This window comes from Rhopalosiphum padi, chromosome 2, assembly GCF_020882245.1.
Source record: "Rhopalosiphum padi isolate XX-2018 chromosome 2, ASM2088224v1, whole genome shotgun sequence".
NCBI lineage: Eukaryota > Metazoa > Arthropoda > Insecta > Hemiptera > Aphididae > Rhopalosiphum > Rhopalosiphum padi.
The window spans coordinates 30,753,062-30,775,712 of NC_083598.1; the positions used below are offsets into that span (position 1 = coordinate 30,753,062).

General features: G+C 23.9%; 1 protein-coding gene across 2 annotated transcripts in view; it reads right to left on the minus strand.

Moving 5' to 3' along the window:
• The window catches only part of LOC132921091 (calcitonin gene-related peptide type 1 receptor-like), a 103,163-nt gene extending 85,602 nt beyond the window's left edge, over positions 1-17,561 (minus strand). For both annotated transcript variants that reach the window (XM_060983927.1, XM_060983926.1), the window contains exon 1: positions 17,459-17,561. The gene's annotated coding sequence lies outside the window, so the exon portion shown is untranslated. The remainder of the gene's footprint in view (positions 1-17,458) is intronic.
• Between the last annotated feature and the right edge of the window lie 5,090 nt (positions 17,562-22,651).

Genomic DNA, 22,651 nt, shown 5'->3' on the forward strand with positions numbered 1-22,651 from the left:
ATTATTAATACACCGTTATTGTTCTCTCGGTTACGTTTCCACTATTTTATTGACAAAATGTACAAATTTAGAATTTTTATAAATGTGTTTTAATACAGTTATTTGTATTTTTTAAAATAGAACTAAATATATTTTAAAATGAGTATGTATCAAATTATTAACCCTAGATTACACAAATTACAAATATTCACGAGATTCCACGCACATGGTTTTTTTGACCGTGTATTGAAATATGTATATCAATTAAAACTCAAAAAGTTGAAATAATCATTATTTTATTACTCTTAAATAAATAAAAATTGTCAAATGCTTTTATTGGTACTTAATATAAACAAATTAAACTTTCATATATATATTATTACATTTAAGGTTATATCACCAGTATACCACACACACAGTCTTTTAGGCCGTTTTTTTTTAATAGATAATGAACTTTTGAACTCTTCTATAGTACAGACATAAAATTGTTTACAATTGGGAGTTGTATCTAATTTTAGTTTATCATCTAATTAGAAGGTACCCAGGTTGGGTTAGATTAATATTTCGTATTTTTGAAGCAATGAACAAAATTCTAAAATCCCGGTTTTTTTTTAACGTGAAGCATGTGCTTTAGGGTTAATTTATATTTTAATTGTCTAATAATCAACTAACAAACTATGCCATTCATCCATTAACAATATTTTTACTAACAAAAACACACAGCGAATGGATATGAATAAAATAAATGAAAAATATATATGAATAAAACATAACGTCTTACATCAAGAGGATATTCAGGAGTGCTAAAATATGGTCCATTACAAAACTTAAAACAAACCACCAAAATTACAAAAATTATAATAATACAAGTCAGTTATAGAACAGCTAAACGTCATGTTCTTAAACACCATAACGTAGCATTATTGCCTATACAATACGCCGTGCAACATATTATGTATGGAGTAAAACCTCGCTAGTTCGAATAGTATAGGACCAAAAGTTGTCGGATTAAGAGGTTTGTCAGGTTATTGGGATTCAAACAGAAAAAAATAAATGATGTACCAATTAATAAATGTTTAAATTGATGAATAAAAAAAATATTTGTATGTGCCTATTTGTAATTTATTAATAATTATTTGTAAATAAAAAATTTTATCTGAAAAAAAATTAAGAACTGACGAGTAACTGGAGTATTAAACATTAAAGTGCATTTAGCTATAATATATTATCGGACATATATTGCGAATTTACAAAACTTATATTATATAATATAATTATTTTTTTATAAATGTAAATAGTCTATTGTTATAATATGTATATCATTGTTCAAAGATGATTTCAAGTTGTAACCTGTTACTAATGGTATTTAAATTACAAAAGGAAAACCAAAATACATTTTCTTTGATCTAGATTCGCAGTAATATTCCCTATAGTTTTTCAATTTGTCAGTAGTTTTTTTTTCTTACCCAAAGAGAAACGGTAGTGAAAAACCAAGGAATGACCTCTTAAAAGTACCCACAAAATGAATTTTCTATCTTAAAAGTTACGACATTAAACTTTTAGAGTATTCTTCCCGGAAGCAGACATATACATAAGAAAAAAAATCCAGTTTTATTAAAACAATACATTTATCGACCAATGGAGAATTTATAACTTCCATCAGAAATTTGCACATCACTTATTTTATTCGCGAAAAGTAGATTGATTGCATTTTTATAATTGTATTTATAATTGAATAAATTATTAAACAATTACTGTAACAATTGGAAATTATAAAATATTTTATCTGACTTGTAAAAAAAAAAAAAATGTAAGTAATTCAATAAAAATAAATAAAATTGTTATAAATTATTTTTACAGTTGCTAAAAAAAAATATAAAATATACTATTTATAGCGGAGTTTTTCGAAATTTTAATTAAATTTCATTAAGGCGTATTTACGTACATTATATTATTATATGTCAATGAAGTTTTATTATTAAAGTTATTGTTTTTTTTTTTACTATACAATTTATTCCTGTTAAATAAATGATTCGTTCCCAATCGTTTGGAAACAGTTTTTAAATAAATATGAAAAATGGCGTGTCTCTTATTCTTATACAGGTGTGATGGTGAAAAACTGTCTGTTACCATGTAGATTGGTAATTATTAGATAAAACAAGACATTCCACTCTCGCATTCATTGTTGATGGATGTTCAATATATCCACAACAGTCGATATCATCCATCCCATGTTTATTTGTTTCTTCAAAGTGATGAAGAGATGATTTAAGAGTGACGATACCAGAGATAATAATATTATTAACGTAACGATCACAACTAAATGTAAAGAAATTATTTGTCATTTTTCGTGGATTGTTCATGATATTTTAATTTTTACACAACTTAAAACGTTACTGTGAATTTCTCATAACCCGTTTTAAAACAAAATACTGTAAAAAATGCATGATAAACCATAGATAATAATCTTATTTTTTAGTGTTATAATATGTCAATCTTCTCTATTATTAAAGGTTATTAGTAGGGCTCAGGACTTCTAGGAGTTCGCATGTTTTTAAATAATCATTAAAAACATAACTACTTAGCTAACCTATTTAAATTTTACTTAATACAGAAATTTGTTTAATAGCAATACGAGTTTATACATAATATTCATAGTTGCATATTTTGCATATTTGATCATTTTTCATTTTATAAGTGTATATTTGACAATTATTTATAAGAATGGATTAGTTTGTAATAACCAACTTAAAAAAATATCTAATAGTTCAATGTAATGCTCAAGGTAATTAGTAATATATTAAAAATATACAAATGTATTCAATTTAAATTGTTTTTTAAAAAATTAAAAAAGTTTTGTCTTAGTCTAAAACTCAATATAAGATGAAAACAAATCTAAAAAAGAAGAGAAAGTAATTATCTCAGATAATTAATCAAATTTGAAATTTATCTATATATGTATCATATTATCAACAAAATATTATTATTATTTATTACAATTAATATACTTTTTTTAAATGCATATTTAGTGATTCTTTAGGGCATAAATACATGCATATTTTAAGGATTTTTAGGGCATGAATTCCCTATTCCTAGTTATAACTTATTACTTGTTATACACAAAATCGGACTTCTTAACACAAATTGTTCATATTGTACGTTCGTAGCGGGTGTGGCTTCGTCACGAAACACTGTAATCGAGTGTCTCCGCCAGAACGCGGAACGACGCGCGGGCGATGAGGCGAGTAGGAAAAAACCCGCTCGTTCGGTTGGACCAAAAGCAATCGCGTGACGGCCACGACAAATAAAAATATTCGCACGGTGCAATTAAATTAGTAAGACTCGGCTGACGCATTAAAATGTACAATAACTTTTATTAATTTCATGTCGCAGCGAAGTGCAGTGTTTGTGGTCGTAGCTGACGTTGCGAGTGTTCGTTTACGACTTGGACACGATGTATAATAGTGCCGTACATTATTGGTACTATAGTGGCGTACACCTTTTTTTAATTTTAATTTATCTGTTGGGGATTTTGAGCACATTTTTAAGAGTCATGACCACATCCAAGCCGTTTGTAGAAAATCAGCAAAAAAAAAAAAAGGTTACCCTTTCTATAGTTTACTTCGCGTTTGCCAAATAACTATAATCATACGGTCCCGGTAACCCCACGCGTACCTGTTTTGTGATTAAAGTGAAAAAATAGATATTAAAAACATTACGAATGCTACACCTTCCGTGTGTAATAATTACACGAATGTAATTTAATTATAGTTTCGTTCTTGGATTTAGTATTATTAAAATATTATAGTTGCTCAAATAACTTGACACAAAAACGAAATACCTATTAAATATATATATATATATATAAATCATAAAATTGTTGTTGTAAATTTTAATAAAAATAAAAATTGTTGTGTTTATTTATAATAAATTGTCTACATAGAAACAGATACCTACACACGATTAATACAATTTTTCGCATACCAATTTCTTGATTGTATATTTAATCAAAAACTCAACATCATCTAATTTCGATATATATAATAATATGACGATCAGAAGATTTATTTCTATATTTTTCATCTCATCGTTTCACGTAAACACAATATTATACACTAAAAGCAAATTCACAATTGTTATAGAAATAGCAATCCTTAAAATAATTCGTCAGACGTGATGGGTTTACCATTTATGTTATTGTGTTGAAACAAAAGCATTAACATATTTGGTTTGACGTATTATAATAATTGTTTCGGGAACACAATGGAAAAATCTCTACTGAGAATTGGTTTTGCAAACTAATTTATAACACAACTATAGTCAAACTTTTAGCAGTAAAATGTCGACATGTGGCCCACCCTAATCAGTGGTGTATCATGTATGATGTACGCGTGTAATATAATATGACTTTTCAATACCTACGAGTTACGACACTATTGTTATGGTTTGTTTGTTTGGTTTTTTTTTCGATTTTGTTAACTTGTAAGATATAGAAAATAGCGGATAAATGTATTGTTTATACAAGTCTGACATATTATAACTATAATAATAAAATACGATCATGTAATAATGTCTTAATAAATTATACGTAACTTATTAAATGTAACCTTTAATTTAAATTCTAAAGTGATGTATATGTTATGATTGTAAGAGACAAATGTATTAAGTTAATTTGTAATTTAACGTTAAATGTCATGTTTACTTCTCCACATATATATTGTTATGTACATAGGTGAATATAATATTTTTAACAACGAATTACATTATAGAATACCTAAAATCATATTATTTAACACAATTTACTATAATTAAATCAGTTGTTACGTTTGTTATGTTATTAAAGTACATTTTTAATGTACAGTGAAACATATTATAATTATTAATCAAAACAATTAGGTCTCGTCCTATTATTAAATTAATTGTTTTAGAATCTGCACGTCTCATTTGAAATTATTCATTTGGTTTTAGCATCGAAAAATAGTCACAACGCAAATATGGTTATATGTATTATGTCTTGTAAATTGAAGATATTAAATAAACTCTTGCATTTAAAGTTAATGTATAATAATACTAATATAGAATACCGATGAAGTCATATTATATCGGACCAGTATGGTTAGTTTTCTAACCAATGTACAACCGTGTCCATCATATGACTTTACTTATTTATATATACATTATATATAATGCGTGACCTAAAACTTGATGCGTTTTATTTTAATGGTAGTGTTTAGTTATATCCTTTTTTTCGATGTTCAAATTTTCTAACCCTATTTGTAACCATAGATTTTAATATACCCAGTAAATTATTTAATTATATTAAAAATTTAAAACACATTATCATGGGCCATATACTATTATTATAGTGAAAAAAAAATTAAAAAAATTATTAAAATTGTTTAATGTGTCCATTAGAGACAATTACATACGACAGCTCCATTACAATTCACATCCCTCTACATAGCGTATAAATAACTAACGGTTATGTATTCTGTTACTGTACAGTGTAAATCGGAAAGGCACTGTGTAGGTACACTAATATACTATTATAGCACTTAATAAGTATTGTATGATATATAAATTATGTACATACTATAGTTATTAAAAATTTAACTAACATCGCTAATTTTTTTAATTGATTTATTATACATAGTGCATGGTTAATTAAGTTAACAACATACGTATATAAAAGACAGGAGAATACGCTCAATTAAAACTTTAACAAAACATTAAGCTAAATCAAAAATACAAGATTTACTCAACAGAAAAAAAATGTGAATAAAAAAAAAATCAACCAAGTATATAAACATCTTTCTAAAATAATATTTATTTGTTTGTATATATTTTCAATACGAAATCGTCATTTTTTATTTAAGTTAAAGCTATATTATATTTATACAAACGTAGGAGGCAAATGTACCTGTTTGAATATTTAACAAAATAAACTCGATCGTAATATATTTGATTCGTTATAGCTTAAGAAGAATGAAACAATTTTGTCTTTTATAAAAAATATTCAAATTTTAGAGCATATTTATGCAATCTTGTACTTTATAAAATTCTAATTAAAGCTAGCAAATAAAATGCTGTTTTTGTCAATATTGAACAACTGAATAAAATGTAAATCATAATACAAGCAGCGTGAGAGATAAAATTATATTCACGAATAACTGATGAATTCTAATCTTAATAACCTTTTTATTTTGAGATCTGATAATGCTTAAAAAAAAAGTTGGATTAAATACTTAACACAATCAAACGAACGTATTACTACTTATTTTTAAATAAATATAACTTAAGAAGTCTAATGAATTTAAGCCTATTTTATTAGATACAAATAATTATGACATATAAATAAATATATTAACGTCTAAAATTGATATATATCGAGGGAATTTTAAGATATGTTCATGAAAGCTTGCAATTTATAATAAAGAGCAGATATTAGAAAACTATTACTGTTGACACAATATAATTACAACCGAAACATAAGATCGATATTTAACTGAGAAAAAAGAACCACTAGACCTATTAATGTAAACATTTTAATTATTTTCGAAAAAAATATATGTTGATAATTGCTTAATGGTTTATAATATAGTTATTGGTATTAAAATGGACTTAAATAAAACAGTGTATTCGGTACATATTATATAAACAGTTATTTTATTAAAATATTAATAATTATATTTGGCGTGTAGAATATTTGAAAATATAATTAGATTTTATGGTAAAATAAATGTGTGAGTAACAAGAGAAAATGTAATGAATACTAATAATATTTAAAACATACAGAAATTACCATTACAGAGTTTCCTTTTTCCAAACACTTTTTTATGAATCTTTTACAAAATTATTTTTTTTTTTTTTACCTCGTAACAAGTTTCAGCCTTGATATTTTTTAATATTTCACCAAGTGTAATGTAGAATTAGTAAAATGATACCTCAAGTTGTATACAATTAAAATCATTTTATACTCGTAGTCTTATAGATTTATTTTATTTTATATTTCAAAAACTTGTATTTTGAATGATTATTAAATTATAATTTATACATGCAATGTCCTACAATTATTAACTTAAGTGTGTACGTTTTTTCGCGAAGTTAAGCAATTTAAAATATTGATAATAATACATATATTCAAAAAAAAATACTATTTTTGTATATTTCAATATAATGAATGATGTGTTATAATTTAGGTAAATATATCATATTATTAGCTGTAATATTTGAATCATAATATTATATATTCACTACAAACCAACAAACCAAAAAAATCAGTACATTTAAATAGATTCATTCACTCGTATTCTAATCGTAACATAGAAAAACTAAGTTTTTCAAATAACAACCCCCCTTTTAATATTGTTAATTATTTAGGTTAAATTAAAAAAGAATTGATTGTATAAAAATCGACATTTTTAAAATTAGTGTATGAGTTATTTAACTTTGTATCTAAGGTTAATAGGATAATACAATTCTTAATAATATTAAATTGGACTTAAATGTTTTAGTAATTAATATTTATAATTCATAAATATTGTCTATGTGTAATAAATACTAGATCCCATATCACATCTATTTTTAAATTTTTATAAAACCATTTTTAAGGACTTTTATCCTTGGCTGAAATTTTGAATTAGGTGCATAAAAATGTATAAAAATAAAAATATCGAATAAATAATTTACATTGAAAAGGGGGTTCTAAATTAAAAAACAGAAGATTGTATCACTACAGGATAATCATTAAATAATACACAAAATCAAGAGTTTAAAAAAAAATGATCTCTGTACCTATTTAAAAAAATTTAAAAATCATAATTTAAATAAATTCATTATTAAATGGAAAAATAAGATGAGTATGCTTGGTAAATTATTCTGTATTATAATATAATGTGCTACAGTAAATTAGTATTTAAATGTAACGTTGTATTTTATTAACTAACTGAATTTTTTTTTTTTTTTGTGAAAATATTTAGAATATTTTCTTATATAAATAGGAATTAAGGTCTTTCACGTCTTCCGGTATATTGCCAATCAGTATGTAATACACTTGGTTTTTTACCGTCTTGTATAATATTATTTTTATTTTTATAATAACGTTGTTATACGAAATACAAGTCATTACCAAAAAAATAAAACAAGGAAAAACTTTTCAGACACTTTAAATTACAATTTTCACTTGATAAACTCGTCGAAATATTATATTCCATTACATCATTATGTGTAATAATAACATGATAAAAATATCGAAAACGTTATATTTTACATTAAAATCACGTCGTAACGTCTCATTTGTAACATACACTTTGACAAGTTTACATGATATAATGTATAACAATATATTATAAAATTGTACGGTAAATATGTGTGTGGCGTATCGCGGTGTAATAATATAACGCAACACTTTGAATATGTTAGAACAGAACAGTATATTATTATACACAGTGGTTCGCGTACACGTCGTCATTATTTAACGATACAAACGCCCCACGAGTACATCATATTGTCCGATTTTGTTCGCGTATTAAACAACGAAAAACACGTTTCGGATCGATCTTGTAAAATGTATTGGGCCCGCCAAAACACAATAATAATATTATGACGTATTATGCTATAATAATGGAGAATTATATCGCTATAGTTCAGACTCGTATTCCGAGTACAAATAAACATTTCACTTGAAAAATATTAATTTTTGTATTTCGTCACTTGCAGCCGTGCACAATTCCTCTGTTCTAGTTAATTGCATATTAATTTCTGTTAAAATAATATTACTACTATTATTATCGACATCATCGATGTTGAGATATTTCAGACACCTTCTGATGATTCTCTATCGCATATTAAAATATTGCACTTATAATTTGAAAGTCTAGCCAATTTGATAATATTATTTTTACACAATGATTTGATTTTGATCTTATTGAAAAATGACACTAATAAAAAAAAAAAATGATAATTTTTATTCTTTTTAATTATTATTGATTGACAACATACATTTTTACTTACACATCCCGAAGCTCAATATCTTATGAAGTACTTGATGAGAAAAAAATCGAATTTTGGATAAATAAATTTATAATCAGTTACAAGAATTTAAAGTCTTAATGCGTGATGTAGAAGAGTACATTTTTTTTAATTACTCCCGTGACACTACTCTACCATTGAAACTTTAAATAATTACCAATTAATTTATTAACTATTATTTGAAATTATGCATAAAATTCGCACCAGATTGTGAACAAATAAATCACGTTTCTGAAAGTTTATTATCATTCAAACATATTTATCAAGAAATAACCATGCTCTCTTCATCTTTTTATTCTTCAATTAAGTGAATACATACCAAAATATATCATTATTCAAAATCTGATTTTTGGAGCTAATATATTTAAAAATCTTGAATTTTTTAAACTACTTAAAGAGTGTCCTGTGGTCCTATGGTACAACAACAATCTTCTGTTTTACAAAAATAAACACCCTCTCTCTCCTATTATACTGTGCAATATTTTTTGGATATTTTTTTTTTTTATCTTAATTTAATTCAAAATTCAAACAATAAGTTTCCTGGTTATAAAAATGTTTATACTAAGGATTATTAGTTCTTAAAAATGGTTTTATAAAAGTATAAAAGTTTAGATTCAGCATTTATTATTATTATACTTAAACTATTTATAAAACTATAAATATTGATATATTAATATCAACCACTAAAATATCGTTTCTCAACCTTTTTAGTCTCGTGACCCAAAAAAAGGTATATAATATGGTCAATCTCATATTCTCCACATCTTTCAAACCTATTTTAATAATATTCTCATGAACCTATTATCCCTTAGTATGCAAACATAAATAATTCAAAAACTACTTGTATGAATTTTGAATTTGATACAACAACATATTCAGAAAAAATATTCACTCAAGAATTTACAGTAGAAAAGAGATTTCTTTAAGAAACAATTAAGTTTAAATTTCAACAAATCAGACTTTCCTTAAATAGTACAAAAAAAATTTCAATAATTTTAAAATATGATTTGCGTGTATAATATTAAACATTACAAAAAACGTAAATTTTGAATAACTGTATTATTGAAGACTAAAAGGAGTGAGAGTGCTTGGTGAATTCTTCTGAAAATATGTTCACTTGAAAATATAAATAAGATGTCGACTGTTAGGACGGTAAACCCAATGAAAATAATCCGTACAGTTAACAAAATTCGATGTAAAAATGACAGAATCATTTCGCAAATTTAATCACACTTATGAAATAAACGTGACGTGTGCACGTTTATCTAAGTTCTAAACCCCTACACGTCTATCATATACTTTGAACAACAACAATATTAGCAATGTTATAGAAAGTAGATGATTAACTTGGAGTCAAAATATATGGTGCAAAATGTAAATCGTCTAAACGGGTTTTTACAATTTTTATAAAAAATAATATATTAGATTCTAATTTTTTAACATACATTAAAATACATTACAGTTCATGTACCTATACAATATTTTTTTTAATACCAAAGAAAAACAAATGAGAGGAAGATAAATTATATTTTACTTAGTGTAGTGTCTTCTGTATATGTATGTAAATAAAATCAACATTCTGCACGTGGGTTTCGACTTTTTTTTTGGAACAACAAAAGATGAAAATAAATTTCAACAATAATTATTATTATAACGGATTAAATAAATTCGATTATTGTTAAATAACTTTAAATTAATATCATATCATATGACAAATACTACAACTAAATTGTCTCATTAATTATATAAAAACATAAGTAAATAGGTTTTCAACTATTGTCATAAATTGATAAAAATAATTTCATTTATTCATTTAATAGACTGAATACAATTCATAATCAAAATAAATTGAATAATAAAAATAAAATAAACAACTATTCGGTATGCAATTTATACAATTTTCTATTATATTTTTAAATTGCATGACAATATTATTACGTTTTAAAAACTTGATTAACATTAAAATGGTCGGTATATTGATAATGAAAAGAAAGTAATTAGGTAATTGTTTAATAAAATAATGCACATAAAAATTTCCAATTCTCATTAAAAATATTTTTGAATTATAAAAAAATAACTAAAATCGTTATATTTTGTTTAAATACCAAAATCCATCAACATTTGAACTTAAAATTTTTCTATAAAAATAAAAATGTTGATGTATTTTTAATATACAAGTATATTGGTTCTAGTATTAAATAGTATTAAAAAACTGTATATTAAATGTTCAAATCTATAGTAATATTAAAAATGTTATTAATTTCCACAATGTTGTCAAAAATGTAACTCCAAACGCATATACGACTAAATATTTTCAATTTTTTTTTCAATTAATATAATACTATGAATAACTTATGAGGAACTATTAGTATTGAATATTAAAAATTATTTAGTATTATATAGTAAAAAAATGAAATTTTTATCAAAATGTATAGAAAAAAAATTAAATTTTTCAAATGTGTATAAAAAAAGCAAAGAAATTTCGATAATAAACTAACGATAATTTTACGTCGATTGTTACTGCTGGATAGCTACTCCCCAAATACTTTTACAGTCAACTTGTATTTCCCGCTCATGTGCTTATTATAACTACTATTACAGATTGTATATATTGTAATAAATGTTAAAAAAAAAGATAATTTTAGTATTTTAATATGTTTCTTTTTTTTGTTTTGTTTTTCTTGATTATTATAATAAATAATCGATATTTTTAACTCTTAAAAATGCCAATAAGATCCAATTTTCTACCCCAAAATTGTAAAATAAAACATTTTTCTACTTACTACTTTTCATGTATACAGACACAAAAACAAAACACGCATATCATTGTTTAGATAATCAATAGGTCACTTCATTCAAAATCTAAAACTAAGTAGGAGCTTTTTTTACATTTCTTTGATAATTTTTATTTTGTAATTTTAAAATTATATCACAATATTATTGAAAACTAAACTACTCTTAACCACTTTTGTCAACGATGGGATTTAAATCAATAGAAATGCTACATACGAGTACAACTTTTAGAGGTATTTTATTGGCTAATAAAATGTTAACCGAAAACTTACAGTTAAGTACACCATTTAACCTAATGGAAGTACAGATTCCATTCTTATCGCGTGTATTATAAGGTAACTTCAGTGAAAGTGGTTAAATGTATAATCAATGACAAATACGTAGTTTAAATCTAAAATGACATATGATACAACACGAATAAAATTTTAATTTTAATTTTTATGCAATAGATTTATAGTGTATTTTTTTATGGACTATTTTGTTATTTTTCAAATTCTAATAAAATCACCAAAATTGGATAAATTAGCATGTTGTAAAATTTATAATAGTATGGTTGTTTATTTTTAAATTTAATTCACACAATACATATTTTAATGCAATATTGACATTAAAATCATATTACTTATTTTTTATATTGAATAAAAATTAAATTATTACCTATTACAATATAATATTTTTTTTTTAAATAAATGTTAAATCGACATTTGTGACAGTGTATAAAAAAATGTATACTTTTGAGAATTATTATTATAAAAATATAGTTTTATATTTACTTCGACCGTGTTTTATTTATCATGTTTACCAAATTGTTGATGGTTTACCTCTATTTTACTTTAGACTATATTCCATAACACAGTATATTGCATTCAGTTGGCTCGAAATGAAATATGGTAACTAAAAATAACGTATAATCATTACTTATGTAAAAACGATAAGCCATAATATTTCATATTGTAAACATATATTACTGAAATATTGTCGCTACTCAAAATAAGGGATAAAATATTCTTCATGTTTTACCCAGTGATAAGATATTATTATGAATGTACCGGTGCCTGTAGCTATGTCAAAATCAAATATATAGCTGCTATTATTATTATAAGTACATAACGAACAATTCATTGACGCGCATATTATTTTTACCGGTTGGATAAAAAAAAGAAAATATTTTTTTTAAGATCGGTTTTATAAGACATAAATTACAAATATACACCTAGATAAATGTATTTACCATATACACATTATACTATAAAGTATAACTTGCATGTATTATTCAAAAAAATAAGTTGTCAATTTGTCATTAAGTAATTTATTTCTCGTAGTACTTTATTAATTTTATTAGAAAACAGACAGCAAATTAAATTGTATTTTACGAGTAATTAGAAGATAAAGGAAAGTTGAGGAAGAAAAAAATCAGAAAACAAAGTTTCTAAAAATTATTTGAAGTTATGAATAAAAAAAACTTTTTTTTGAATTAATCTCAATATATAGTTCCGCAGTTACTATTCTACTAACTTTTAACGATAGTTTAAAAGTAACAAAAGTGGAATGACATTTTTAACTATATAATATTATTATTATTTTCTACGAAATAGCATAAATTCGTTGTATCTCCGTTCTCTGTCTCGGACTATTGCGGTAGGTATTAGTGCTTTATAGGTATTTATTTTATAATAATTGGTTGCGATTGCTTGATTTACCTTATTTTAAAAATCGAAAAAAATTATTAGAACAAATAAAAAAATAGTGAAAATTTCAAAAAATATAACGATAACGCGAACATCGCCTTACTCATCCATGAAATTGAATAAAACAAAATAAACATCGCACTTGACAATATCACGAGATAGTACATGTCAACTTATTCTTTAAGCTATAGAGTAGCCAGACATGTTATTATATTTGCTTATCGAATCCTAACGCAACGTTTAAACCAGTCAAAATATTAACCACATTTATAAGTCATTACACTGCACAAACAGCGATTCGTGTAGTTAATCGTCGACGTCGAATGTAGTGCACGCAAACACCCGTCCGTCTGAAATCGTCTGCAGTGCGCTCATCCCCCGTTATCATAATACTATTTTTAGTGTTTTCTTGTCATGAGTAAGTTTCGTTAGCTTAGTGTAGTACGTATCGAAGCGCTCATGCTATATTATAATGAAAATATTAAAGTGTTTGTGTATACCTGAAAATAATTATTATATTATCTGTTAAATCTGTATATTGCGTGATTTATGTATAATTAAGTATACTATAAATTAATGAGTTTTTTTTTTATGATAACCGCCTAATGTGAAGTATATGTATCTAATTTTCTAGACCAAATATATTTTATGCATAAAAAAACAACACGAGCCATCATTAATGTGAAAACATAGTATTATTAAAAATATTCTTATACCGATGCCAAGTCAATCGGCTATAATTTCAACGTCACGGAGATAATGCGCTACCACAAGGCCGTTACTGATCGTACCCCGATGTGACACGACAACCGCATATCAAAATGTAATATATTATTATGCAATAGCTTAGGGTTATTTATAAATCAGCAGAGGATTTTCAGTAATAAATAAATGGTGTGATTCACTACGCACGCTAATCCTCATTTTTCATTTAATAATGAATTTATTATTCAAATTCTGATTTTTGGAATTTTTAAATAATGTACCGACATAGCATGAATGTAATATTATTAGATATGATACTTATTATACTTGTGCCATTTTTACAAATTATAAATTTATAGAATAATATGAATATTTCTAAAACCTTAAAATTAATATTGCCTATATTATCGTCTATCATGGTTATATTATACTTAGTACACAAAAACTACTCCTTCCAATTTTGATTTTGGTATGTAGAAATTTGAAAAAATATAACTGCTGATTAATTTAAAATAAAAAGGGGGCATTTTTATTTGAAAAACAGAAGTTTATATATTCACAGGAGTACAGGACACCTGTACTCCTATTAGTTATTTTAGTTGTTTATTAAGCAATAAAAAAAAAAATCTCAAGAATTTAAATATATGATTTTTAAGCATAATATTTAAAAACTCCAAAAACTAGATTTTGAATAACTGCATTGTTGAAGAAAAAAATATATATAAGTATGATTGGTGAATCACCTATTGTATACCTATCCACGTATTCTACGTTATATTAAATACGTGTGTGAAATATTTTTTTGATTATAGCAGAGCAGTTCTAGATTTTTTTTTGTCCATCCGATAAGGCGGGTCCCGTCAATACATGTCAGTCTAGTTTGTCGTCTACCTATACGTGCTGTAAAAACAATCCAATTTCGTCGTAAAATCACAACAACTGCATTATATATTTTTCGCAAAAATAGTAATGTTTTATTATTTAATTTGAAATAATACCTATAATTAGGTAGATAGCGAACGTATGTGTTTCGACAACGTACTGTTTTTAGCGTGGCTCCCGTACACTATATAAAGCGATTATTTAATATGAACGACAACACATTGTAATATTATACGACAAGAAAACACAAATTTCCAACGAACGGTGACGCTAAGTAGATAAAATAATACCGGCAAATAAATATTATGAGTTATCTTAAATTCGAAAAATAATGATTTTTCTCTTTTTGTCCTGAAACAAGATGATTTAGTGAGATTATTAATAACGTTTTCGACAACCATAATATTGTATTGAAAATATTGCTGTGTTGCGCTGAAATATTTATTCCGGTCTTTTTTGATATTATTTTTCTATTAATGTTAATGAGTTTTCAGTTTAAAATGTATATACATGTAAATATACATATATATATACGCGTTATTTATTTTTTTATGTTTAAGTAGTATTTAAACTCACAAATTATGACAAAAAAAGAGTAGCCATCAAACGATTAGCAAATAATCGTTATTTTTGCAAGTTGGATCGACTCATGTCAGAATTATTACAAAATATTACATTAATTAATAATTATTTAGATATTTCGTTTATATAATATGTTTTTGAAATAAAATATAATTACGATAACTAATTTTTAATGTTTTTTATCTCTTATTTGTGTTTGATACATTGTTTATAATTAACTTACCTATGATACTAACTAATTAAATTTGCATTTTTCATACAAAAGTTGAATATTTTTGAAAATACAATTTATAAACTAGTTTATATTATATTCACAAAATTAAACAATTATATTAAAAAAAAGACATAAATTATGTTTTAAATAATAAATAAACATTTCAAAGCTTATCAACTATAGTTTAATATTATAAACATTTTTTTTGTTAAAGCGCTAAAGCACACTTTATTTTTTTAAGGATTCAAGTTTACTTTTATAAAAATTAAATTTCTTATCAAAAACCTAAGTTAGGCTGCACGAAGGATTTTTTTTTAATTTCAAGTTATTCAAATATACATAATATTTTTCATATTCAATAACATTGAAAAATTAACATAAATCTAAAAATAGGACAATATGTTGATAGTTGCAATATACAAACTACATCATGACAAATGAAGATTCACACTTGTAATCGACACTGTATCAAAATAAATTCTCAAACATATTTTTTCAGTAGTACCTTTGTCTTTACTACAAGGCTCTTTTAATATATTTGGTTTTAAAGCAATTTAATAGGGATATGGTAATAGTCATTGGGGCAATTGGAAAAATTCCAAACTTCTTTATAGTGATAGCCTTTAGGTTTTTACACGTACAAATGAACTTCGTCTTACGAGTCTTAACATTTACAAATTAAGTATAAAATCATTAATTATATCAAATTTAATACATATATATATATATATTATATAATACATAATATATTAACTAAAAATTCTTTGAATTATACATTCAATAAAGTAAACCTGTATTTTTATGTGTATAATTTACAATAATAATTATTGAATTAACTTACTAAACAAAACATTATTTTTGTATAGATTTATATACATATTCCTAATAAGATAATTGCCAATTGGTTTTTCAAATATTACGTAACTGTCAACATAAATTGTTCCAAAACAATATATTTTTATATTTCTTTGAAAATGTTTGTCAAACCAATAAATTATTAAATAATATAATAGATATATATAAAATATATTATTATTTCTTATAAAGAACGTATAATTATAGAAATCTATAATTTGTTTTTAGTTTTAATTACGTTTACAATAATTTATCTTTTAGTAGATTAAGTTTCACTAAAGTATATCAATACGCACAGACGACATATCAGTGCCGTTTCAAATTAATATGAAACACGATAGAAAATATTACTCTGATTCGTAATTTACTTATAATCGATCCCGAATATTTATAAAAAATATTCAAATATTATTTTTTCATCAATTATCTATAACTTAATCATAAATTAACTTAAGTAATTTATGAAGTAATCGTATAAAAAACGAAAACATACGTTCTCAATAGAATACCATGCTATATAAATATTCTTATATTGATCACTTGAATTTTTAGAAAATTATTAAATATGATGTAGGTATGTAATCGTAGAATTTTATTTTTATTATTTTTGAACAATAGACGATATCTATTCATTAGTTATATTTTATATAATATAAAATATTGCATTCATAAATTTTAGACTTTTAATTATTTTTCAATACCTCACTATCAATTAATTATTGATACATACCTTGGTATAATATTACGGTACAGTTTATTTGAAATAATTCTCCAATAGCGCGCTGAAGTCCAGTAGACGCGTTAGAGTCAACATGTGTCCGTCCTGATACTGAAGAGCACTTAAAAAGCTTAGGCGCCGGCAAACCGTAGCATACCCCAAAAAACCGTTCCACTCCCACTCGTACCATGGAAACGCTCTACGCCTGTCCCGTCGTTGAAAATAAAACAATATAATATAATATACCTATACATAAATAAAAAATTTTTTCGCAAAACACAAAATCAAATTTATCTCATCTGAAATGCATTTTTAATGAGGTGTTAAAATGTTTGATCATTAAATAATTCTTTCATTCTTTATATATTTGAATATAAAATTCAAAACTAAAATTACCTTGTTATAGGTAATGAGTCCACAACACAACAAGTTATTACAAAATATTAATAAAATAATTTATATATTTATAGAATAGAATTTTAATTATTCGATGCACTATTATTATGTATTTTGTTTATAAAAATTACATCGAAAATAAAAAAAAATTATCATAAATTATATTCATTTTTTAGTATTATGAACAATTTGTCATCGTAAATTTGTTGGTAAGTACTGTCGGAGATAAGTTTTTAGTTATACAAAATAAATTATCAAAACTTACACAAAAATCGAATAGAAAATTTACATTTTGTCCGATATCTTTATGTCAGTTCAGCCCATGCTTGTGTAAATACGACTGACAACTTTATATCGTCCAGGTTTGATATCCAACACAATATCTTTGGAAATTTTTTTATGATGCTGGGAATATGATATTCATTCTAAAGTAAAATTTTGTTCCTAAACACATCGATAAACTTATTTGTTTTAGAATTATGTGTAGGTTTTTAGTCAATCTATCATCTGCTAATTATTTTTTACTTAACTGAGGTTATACCTTACTAGAATTAATTATATTATTAAGATACTCAATTATTTTCTAATTCTGAGTCAAAGTAAACTAGGAGCGACCAAATTACATTTACTAAAAATGTAGTGATGTGCTCGGTAGATAAAAAAGTATCACTATTTTGTTTTTTTTACAAACTCTATTCACAATTTAAAATGTTACATTATTCGTATCTCATTGTAAAGATTAAAAACATCGTTAAGGTCAAGAATGGAGCAAAATAGACTGAAAGGTTTGGCTTTGTTCCATTGTCATAAAATTATTATGATATTCTTTAATGAAATTATACATTTACGCAAATGAAAAAAAAAATAAACATTGACATTAAGATATAATAATTTAAAACAAATACTAACTATATATAATAATAATTATTATTGTTACTAATAATTTTATAATATATTATATTATTGTACATTTTTAACTAGTGAGCTTTGCTCCACACACCGACCCCATTGAATGTTTTGTCTAAGATTATTATTTATATTTTAATACTCAAAATAATATTGTTATTTACAAAAAATAAATTATTAGTGTTATTATTATTTTTAGTTTTAAAGCCATTTTATGCATCCAAATAAAAATTACATTATTTTTCTTGTAGAACAAATAGATTACATAACTTAATTTTATTAGATTTGATACTAACATTATTATTTGTCTACTCAAAATAGCATCTTTGTTCAAGAAAATATCTGCAAAATATTTTTAATTCTGAATAGAAAAAAAAATATAATTTATATTCGATATATAAAAAAAAAAGTTCTCTAACTTTATCATGAACGTAAGTAAAATACGTTTTTGAATCGAAAGAGTTTTTTGGATGCAAAAGTACGTGGTTATATACTCAATATCAATATTATATAATATATTCAATAATTATATATTATATTATATTATTGGTATTGGATTGACAAATCCAAAAAATGATTATAATATGAAGTTACGTTAGGTTTGGTAAGAAAATATATTATGTTATATTACAGGTCTTCAAAGAAATATACTTGCTAACCTTTATTGTTTTGCATTATTCATCTATTATCTCCGTATAATACAAACTGCAAAGTCCGAAGTTATTGATGGTTTTTTTGTATAGACTATAGACTGTTTAACTTTATTCATGCTATAGAGTTCAATAAATGTATTAAATGATATACTGCGGTAGCTTATAAACTTTTTCATTATTCAAGTGTAGTATAATATAATAGTTTATAGTTTATATTACATATTTCAAGCAATATGTAAAATGTTAATATTATAAAATTGAATTTGGTTAAAATTTCAACTATATTTTCAATAAATTCTAATGGATTTTCTGGATGAAAAATGTGCTTAAAATACTAATTTTAAATAGTAAATCTGGTCAGTACTCAGCACACTTGTAAACGAACCAAGACAGTCTCCCTTTTCCTTTCTCCCACACCAAAAAACCTACTACTGCCTGTGCATTCTGTCCGCCTTTTTTTGTTCTTTACTTCAAAAATACTTTCTTAAATATACTTAATGCTTAAAACGTACCATTATCATAAATTGTACGCGAAAATGTTTCACTTACACTATCTATTATAGTCCACAGTTTGTTATTTATTTATTAGACACTACCAAAAGCTGTTATATTAAAATGAACTCCGCAGAGAAAATAAGCATACACATTCTTGAGAAATAAATAAACTTAATTGCATAGGTATATATATTTCTTACTTTATTTTTATCTAGAACGATGGAACGGATATAACTTAAAATAATACATATGAACCGTTGTTATTATACATATTTTATACATTATGCAATACAAATAAGAGTTGGATGTTTAGAACCAATATTATTACTTTAAATATTAGTAGTTTGGAAGTAATATTTTACTAAAAAACAATATAAATGTATCTATAATTTCATAAGACTAAAAAAACATTATATATAGGCATATAGCCTAACCTAACTTTTTTCAAGCATCTATGATATATTTAAATGCACCTTAATAACTATATATATATTTATATTTTATATATAGGATAATAGATGATTTAAAGTTAGTAAATATTAATGTATCGAAAAATTATATTTTAATTTTGTTATTCTAAACAAGCAATTTTTACCAATGTTTAAATTATAATATACTAGTATACTTAGAGTTTTGAATTTGAAACTTTTTAAAATTAAAAATTTCACTCTTCTTGAAATATGTCAATGAAATATTGAAAAATATTTTTTCTTCTTTTAAACGTGTTCGGTTATAAATGATTATAAATATTATATTGATTACACGTAGAAAATATTTATAATGAATAACTTATCAGTTATTAACCAATGTTTACGAATCACAATAATATATTAATAATATGATAATGGTTATAAATTAATTTTATTAACTGGATAGCACTATAACTGCCTAAAATATGGTATATTGTCATATTGATATTAATTGTATTACCTGTATTATCGGCTATCAGCTAGGGATCGGAACTTAATGTTCTTAAAATGAAATAAAATAAATATGCATGTAATTAGGAACTTAAAAAGTACAAATAATATGCTTTAAAGATATATACACTTCTATTTTTTCCTATACTATAAATTTTGATATTAATCAAATTATTTAAAACCTAATACTCACTAATCTATCAAAATAGAAAATATACAATTTAGTTAATTATTGAATATCTACTAAGAAAAATATTTATAATATTTTTTTATAATTAAATATTTTACAACATACATTTTTAAAAGGCACTTAATATATTGTAGTATTATATCAGAAACAATACAGACTGTTTCTTGGATAATAATTATTTATGATTCAAATAATTTATAAAGTATAAAAAAATATATGAACTTTATCATAGTTTTTGGATTAAAAAGCTATTGATTTTAAAGATATCATATCAACCGTTATTTGTCCTAAGTCAACCTTTTACATTTATTTTTATTTTATATACTTTTATAATAATTTCAACTTTGACACCCTATAAATACCAAAGGTACCTTAAGATTTAAAACTTTTAATACGGTGAGAGACCAAATTAGGTAAATATTAGATTTTTTTACTATTTTTCTATTTTTTTATACACACATATATACGTTTACTGAATAATAGCTGTGGTTATTATTAATTGTAATTAAATTCAATACAATAGTATATGAATTTAATATACCTATTGAAAAAAAATAGCATGTATAATCATTTTACAAAACTGCATTTTTCGAATACGATAAGTCATGTGAACATACATATTTGATATTATTTGAACACTAAAAACAACAATTATTTTAATATGTTTAAAATTTTTGAGATTATATTCATGACTTAAAAATATAATTTTCAATATTTATCATCAATATTTACAAGCGATGTATTCACCCATGAAAAACCATTCGAATACAATATAAAGTATAATTAATCATTCTCTAACATTATAATTATTAATCTCCAAAATTATAGAAAAATACGCAATCAAATTATATAACAATATTAATTTGCATTGAAAGTAATATTATAAATATTACTTTCAATATAATATTATGTATATATGTATCTACTTATCTTATACAAATCAATAACTCGTGTACTCCATAAAATAAAAATTATTTTCATTTTAACTGCTTAAATATATTTAATATCTTATAACAGAGTAATGCATTGGGTTTCACATGAGACTTGTATGTTAAATTTAATAAATTAGGTTTTTAGAGATAATTACATAAGCTATACTTTTAGTTAAATGCATATAAAATATACTTGTGGAATACATTTTTTTTTTATTAAATTTATAATTTTACTATATATACAATTATAAAAAAGTATTTATAAGTAAGGAATTGAAATTTACTCGATTATATAGAATTCTAAGATTGGTCTTATACCTTCATTTTTTTGTGTATGGCATTATCTTTACTATTCACAAAAAAAAAAAAAATGATGATACTTTTTGAGAAAACTGATTTATAATTTTGTCTCAGAAAACTAAAATATGGACCTTAATGGTAAACTCAATAATTCTAAGTACCATAATTTGAATAAATTAATAATTTAAGGAAAAATAGACGTCAGCATGTTTGATGAATCGTCTTCTGTGTAATGAGTATATACACATATATCTTTATATATTATACAGCTATATTACTATTTACAAAACTTATTAAAACAGCTTAAGACTAGATAGTGTTTTAAAGCTTTAAACATTCGATTCCGTCAATAATGACAACTTCTTTAGACATAAAACATATAGCCTTAGTAATAAAATACAATTTTATGAACT